At 32.1% G+C, this 7,939-nt stretch overlaps 1 protein-coding gene across 3 annotated transcripts in view; it reads left to right on the top strand.

The window, feature by feature from the left end:
* The first annotated feature begins 379 nt into the window (after positions 1-379).
* The window catches only part of LOC115209276 (high-affinity choline transporter 1), a 189,880-nt gene continuing 182,320 nt past the window's right edge, over positions 380-7,939 (top strand). The window contains exon 1 of one of the 3 annotated variants that reach the window (XM_036501302.1): positions 380-671. The gene's annotated coding sequence lies outside the window, so the exon portion shown is untranslated. Of the gene's footprint in view, positions 676-7,809 lie in introns of those variants that run through there. The other 2 variants (XM_036501300.1, XM_036501299.1) reach the window with 2 other exon arrangements.

Raw genomic sequence — 7,939 nt, 5'->3', positions numbered from 1 at the left:
TGTTTGTGTGTGTGTACAGTAGGCTTCTTTCAGTTTCTGTGTAAAGAATTCTGCCATAAAACACCAAATTGGTCATGCAAAATACATTAAATGCATTAAATGCACACACACACACACACTCACACACACACACTCATATATATATATACTGTAAAATTCGGCATGCACAGGTAGAAGATATTTATAAGATGTATATGTATATATGAGTGTGAATTTCAAAGTATATTTATGTATAGTTTGCCCCTCCTATTCCCTCTCACTCTCTCTATATATAATATTCATGTGTGTGTGTGTGTGTGTGTGTGTGTGTGTGCGTGTACGTTTTCATATGTGCACCCATGTGTGTTTATTTCTATGCATGTATGCCAATATAGGTGTGTTTTATGACATGTCATGTTTATACCAGATCAACTTGTTTCTTTTATACTGTTATGGGAAAAGCAATTTGAGGCACAGTTGATAATACTGTAACATTCATGTAAGTTCCACTTCCCTCTGAAAATGTTTTGGGATTTACTTGATTTCCTATAAAAGTTCATTCCTGACAAACACAAGTTCTGGGTATTAGTTCCACTAGACCTCTCTGTCTTTGAAGCAATCATCTAGGAATTCTGCTGATTCTTTAAATCACCAGCTGTTTTCTACCCTTGCCTAACGACTTTGCTAATTACGTTGGTAAATAATGTCTTTATATTTGCTTATATTTTTATATTATTTTTACTTTGTTATTTTATTTTTCTCTTTATCTCTTGTTATTTTACTTACATTAATTATGGTGAACCCTTTTAATTTCTAACACATTATCTTAACTGATATGGGTGTGTTTATTTGTGAAGAAAATTTTCTCTAACACAACAGAAGCATGGAATATCTTTACTCTCATATGTACCTTTTACTGACCAAATAAGTATACTTTTGTCCAGTTTTGATCTCCCTCACATCATACATATAAACCTGATGTAACAATGACGTTCTGTTTATCTGATAAGCAAGCTTTTTTATATTTATATTAATTTGTGAATATACACTCATGCTGTATGATGCTTAGCACACGTATTAAAGCTGACATATTTTCTATTAATTTTCTGAAATTACTAGTGCATGAAAAGGTTTACAAAATGATCAAAATCTTATGAAAATCACTTGTTAAATTTCAGCTCTAATACTTCCTCACACAGACACACATACACACACACACACTTATATAAGGTCTGATCAATAAGTATCCGGATTATTGCCATAGTAAAGAAGTTAAAGCTTGAAGAGTAAAGCTGCTTGGCAAAGATTGACCTTGAACTTTGCTGTACATGTGCACTAAGTTTTAATGTTCTAGCTCACTGTTTACAGCAGTGCTTGGAAGGAAGGTGTATAGCATGTAGTCATTACATTGACCAAGACAGAGATGCATATGGATGAGGACGACTGTGTAGAGCATATCACCAAAGGTCTCGGTCACTAGCCATTGCCTCTGTTAGGCTCAAAGTTCGGAGATCATGCTTCACCATTTCGTCCCACGTCTTCCTGGGTCTACCTCTCTCACAGGTTCCTTCCACAGTTGGACATTGGTACTTCTTTACATATGCATCACATGACCATACCAGAGCAGTTGTCTCTCTTTCACACCACGTCTGATGCCTCTTATGCCTAACTTTTCTCTCAAGATGCTTACACTCTGTCGAACATGCACACTGACATTGCATATCCAGTGAAGCATATTGGCTTCATTTCTTTCAAGCCTATGCATGTCCTCTACTGTCACAGCTTATGTTTCACTGCTGTGTAGCATAGCTGTTCACCCACAGGCATTATACAATCTGCCTTTCACTCTGAGAGAGAGGCCCTTTGTTACCAGCAGAGGTAGGAGCTCTCTGAACTTTACCCAGCCTGATGAGACTTTTCAGTGGCTGAGTTTCTTTCGAGTATTGGGACACGCAGAGGCTATGACTGAGACCTTTGGCATTATGTTGTGCTTGAGAACAAGACCCACCAAGCCAAGCAAAATCGTAGTTGTGGCAGATACCGGTGTCATGCAAATAGCACCCATGCTGATGGCACATATTGGACCTATTACACTCTCAGAGAGGTTGGCATTAGAAAGAGCATCCAGCTGTAGAAAACCATACCAAATCAGACTGGAGTCTGTTGCAGCCTTCAAGCTTACCAGCTCTGGTCAAACCATCCAATCCATGCCAGCATGGACACCGAATGTTAAATGATGATGATGATGATATATGTATAAATTAACAGAATGCGATAAAAAATCCAAGAAAGTCTTACAGCTGTTTCTGTGATATTTTATATATCCCTTCATCAGAGACAGTGCGAGAAAATGTTTAAGTAATAGTTATTGTAGAGAAGATATGAAATACAGAGTGAAGTGGAGGAATGAAAACAGACGTAAGATACATAAAGATATTGTACTTGCAGTACCATTATTTAAGCAGAATGGCTTATATGTAAGTTTTCTGTACCTTATACATACATACATACATACATACATATATATACATATATATATATATATAGAGAGAGAGAGAGAGAGTGAGATAGATATATACACATACATAAATAGGGATGACCACTAAGTAGACATCCAATATGCTAAATGTAGACCCCGTATGTTCTGACCACTAAGAAAAATTTATTCTCAAGTATATGTATATAAAAAATAATAAATAAATGCGCCCTTTTAAAGCCTAGCCAGGCTCATGGGCACACTTTCCTAGTTTCAATGATGTATGTGTTCCTCAGCTGGGCAGGATGCCAGTCCATCGCAACATTACTCATTTTTGCCAGCTGAGTGGACTGGAGCAACGTGAATGAAGTGTTTTACTCAAGAACCACACGTTGCCTGGTCCAGGAATCAAAACCACATTTTATGATCATGATGCTGACACCCTAACCACTAAGCCACGTGCCTCCTAATATATTTTTATATATATATATATATATATATATATAATATAAATATATATATATATATATATATATATATATATATAAAAAAGTTGAGTTGTGGGGATCGCACGAGTGGGTTATATATGAAAAAAGGTTTGAAATGCAATTTAAACGATGTTTATTTACTTAACCGGTTTCACTCTTGGTAAAAGATGTCAAAAGAACTTTGAATATTATGGGTTCAAAAAAAGTTTTTTACATAATTGTCACATTGAATATTATTGAATTCAAAAATGTTTTTTTATACATAATTGTCACATTACATGTATAAATATAGTATAAAAAAGTTCAATAGTATGATGAGAATATTTGGAAAAATTGGCAGAAAAGAATAAAACAAATATTATTGGAAATTTGGTTGCGTTAATTATTGGTTGTCGCAAATTGTCACATTACATGTATATATATACAGTCTTGGTAGAAAGGACATGTTAAAGACATAAGGAAGTGTAATAGTTTGGTGAGAAAGCTTGTAATATTGACAGAGAAAATTAAAATGGATATTTTAGACATCTCAGAATATTTGGAATCGAAGGCGAGAATGTTTTTTACTGACCTGTTGTTTTACAGAAAAGTTGGATTGAGAGAAAAAAAGATATGTACCAGTTTGGTTTATACTTCCCCTTCAAATCACTGATGCTTGAAGGGGAAGTATAAACCAAACTGGGTTACATATCTTTTTTCTCTCAATCCAACTTTTCTGTAAAACAAACAGGTCAGTAAAAAACAAATTCTCGCCTTCGATTCAAAATATTCTGAGAGTCTAAAATATCCATTTTAATTTTCTCTGTCAATATTACAAGCTTTCTCACCAAACTATTACACTTCCTTATGTCTTTACATGTCTTTCTACCAAAGACTGTATATATATACATGTAATGTGACAATTTGCGACAACCAATAATTAACGCAACCAAATTTCCAATAATATATTTGTTTATCTTTTCTGCCAATTTTTCCAAATATTCTATCATACTATTGAACTTTTTTATACTATATTTATACATGTAATGTGACAATTATGTATAAAAAAACATTTTTGAATTCATAATATTCAATGTGACAATTATGTAAAAAACTTTTTTTGACCCATAATATCAAAGTTACTTTTGACAATCTTTACCAAAGAGTGAAACCGGTTAAGTAAATATAAACATCGTTTTAATTGCATTTTCAAACCTTTTTCATATATAATATATATATATATATATTAAATATATATATATATAATAATATATTATATATATATAAATATATATATATATATATATATATATAAATATTATATATATATATTATATATATAAAATGGTAAGTTATGGGGACACACCAGCATCAGTTGCCAAGCAATGGCAGGGGGGAAAAACACACACACACACACACAAATATATACATACATTGCTTGGCAACTGATGCTGGTGTGTCCCCATAACTTAGCAGTTCAGCAAAAGAGACTGATAGAATAAGTACTAGGCTTACAAAGAATAAGTCCTGGGATCAATTTCTTCAACTATAACCCTTTAAGGTAGTGCTCCAGCATGGCCACAATGAAATAACTGAAACAAGTAAAAGAATATATATACTCTTTTGCCCTTTTACTCTTTTACTCATTTCAGCAATGCTGCTGTAGTCATGCTGGAGCACCACCGTGGTCTTTCTGATTTCCTCAGTCTTGTATGTGCTTTTGTCCCAGCTGTTGGCCACATATGGTGTATAACGGACTTTGATTCCACTACCTTCATCTGCACCTCATACTGGGCAGTTGGTTCATCTGGTATAGTGGAGAGAAGGATGTCAAGTTCCTTTTTGAAGACATCTACTTCTACCTTATGCAGATTTCTTAATTTTTGTGGCAGGACATTGAAGAGCTGTGGGCCTTTAAACCCCAGACTATTGCAGTACTTGGTCCTGAATTTAGATGGAGTGGAATTTAAATGGAGTACAATACAATGACAGCCAGTTCTGGCATTTGTATAACTTCAATGCTGAAATTAGGTACTAGCCACTCTAGAGTTTTCAATATGTAGATTTTTGCATATATCTATATATATATATATATATATATATATATATATATATATATATATATATTATCTCAAACAGTTTGATTTGGATTTTGTGCAGCTTCAAATTTTACAAGTTCTTAACAGTACCTGTTTTCTTGGACTTGTGGAATAGCAAAAATCAATGGAGAAGTACAGGAAGTCCAGGATAGCTACTGTTTTGAATAATACATGTAACTTCTAATAAATATGTCGAGTGCCCTTTCTTTTGTTTGTTCACTTACTCATATATATATATCAGAGGCGGCCTCAAAAATGGCCTTGAGGAGCACATGCCTCCTCAAGAAAAGAAGTGCACCCTTCTAGATAATGTTATTATGCCCCTTTTTCCTGGAATTGTATTCCCTTCTGACCTTGTGCCCTCTCTTTGAAAAATTTCTAGGATGCACCTGTATATATATATATATATATCTTATTTATATTATTAATTGATTGAATGCCACGCATCCATTTCCAAGTAAGTTTATCTCTCTCTCTGTTTCTCTCTCTCCCCCCTATCTCTCTCTCTCTCTCTCTAATATATATATATATATATATATATATACATATTGAGGTTATAAGAGGTAATGGTGTCATTGAGACCCAAAGGTGTCAGGTAATGCTGAATAAGTGCTATAGACAGACCATAGTTAAGTTTCAGGTTCAGTGATTTTGCAAATAAAGGGTTCAATGTTGGTCATATGTCAGCATGTATATATAAGAATTTTTTGTGTAATGAGGTAAAAAACCAAGGCTGCGTAGATATTAGAACATTTATAGATAGAAGGTCTTACAGCTGTTTCCAGGATATTTATTAATTATATTCCTTCATCGGAGATGGTGTGAGAGGATGGTTAATAGTTAATTTAGATAGGATAAAATAGAGAGTGAGGTGGAGGAAAGAAAACAGATGTGAGATATGTAGGGATATTGAATTTGTAGATCCATTTTTTAGGCATAATGGTATATACGTAAGTCATATATATACAAATATATATAAGGTCATTTCATCATGTTGAATCATTAATCTCTACACACATTTTTTCTCTTTTTTCATGTTTTCATTCTCACACCATTTTTTTCCCTCTCAATCCTTTCTGTTAAAAAGCTTAGGCTTGAAACATCAAAGACTTCTCCATTCTTCCCAAGAGTCAAACCAATACACCTGTATGCTGTTCCCTTACTTGTCTTCATCTGTTTTCTGTAAATTTGAACTATATATATATACACACACACATTCATATATATAGATACATACATACATATATATATATATATATATATATATATATATTATATATATATATACACATATATATATATACATATAGATATACATATATATATACATACATATATATATACACACACAAATATATATATGTATATAAACAAATATATATATATGTATATATACATATATATACATATATATTTATATATATGTATGTATAATATACACACATAATATGTATATATACATATATACATATAATTATAACATATATATACATATATACATATAGATTTATATATACATATATATATGAATGTATACATATATATATATCCCATATATATACACATGTGCCTGAGTGTATGTGTTCGCATGTATGAGATATATATCATCATCATAATCATCATCATCATCGTTTTACGTCCGTTTTCCTTGCTAGCACGGGTTGGACGGTTCGACTGGGGCCTGGGAAGCCAGGAGGCTGCACCAGGCTCCAGTTTAATCTGGCAGTGTTTCTACAGATGGATGTCCTCTCTAATGCCAACCACTCCATGTGTGTAGTGGGCACTTTTTTTACCTGCACCAAGCACATATTGATATGATGTATGTAAATGTATGTTATGGTATGTATGTATGTAGTTATGTATGTATGTATATAATATATATATATATATATATAATATATATATATATATATATATATATATATACATATATATATACATAATATATATATATATATATATATATATTATTATCATCATCATCATCATCATCGTTTAACGTCCACTTGGTCCATACATATATATATATATATATATATATATATATATATATATATATATAATAGATACAATATATATATTATATATATATATATATATAAATGTATATTAATATATATATATGTACATACATACATTCATATATATATATATATATATATATATATATATATATATATCTATATATAGATATATTATATACATAATATGAAGGGTGAAATTATTAATTTGGAAAATTATCAATTACACCAAGTAGTCTTCGGCAATGTAAAAAGCCTCAAAAAAAAACAAATTGAGGAAATTTAAGTAATCTAAGCAATAAAGGTTTACAGCAACGAGTTGCCTTACCACATACCGAATTTAGAAATAGCAGTCAAAGGGTTATAGCTATTTCTTCTACTAAAAAGGGAGATCTCAGTAAAAACAGCATGTATATATATATACATATATATATACATATATACATATATATGTACATACATATATATATATGTATGTATATAGTTATATGTGTATATACATGTCCATGCCTGTGTGTGTGTGTGTGTTTATACATGCACATGTACATGTATATATACTGAAAACTAATATAATTCATTATCGAAAGTAGAGTATATATAGCCGTAAAATTAGTAGCACATCCGCCTACATGTTGTGTTATCCATGAGTCCATCAGCAGCATTGTCCCTGGCTACAATACCACCACCACTACTACTACTACTACCTCTATTGCTGCTGCTGCTGCTGCAACTATTATTGGTCTTGCTCTTAGTGTTGTCAATGTTGCTGCAACTGTTGCTGGTGCTGCAACCATCACTGCGCCTGCCAATACTGGAATAGTGGATAGTGCATTCCTCTCTTCTGCAAACCAAATAATTGGGAGAGAAAGAGGAAGAGAGAGGATATTGAGAACAATA

Source organism: Octopus sinensis, linkage group LG3 (genome assembly GCF_006345805.1).
Source record: "Octopus sinensis linkage group LG3, ASM634580v1, whole genome shotgun sequence".
NCBI lineage: Eukaryota > Metazoa > Mollusca > Cephalopoda > Octopoda > Octopodidae > Octopus > Octopus sinensis.
Note: the sequence above shows the minus strand (reverse complement) of the source record. Positions and strands in the feature narration are given on the sequence as shown.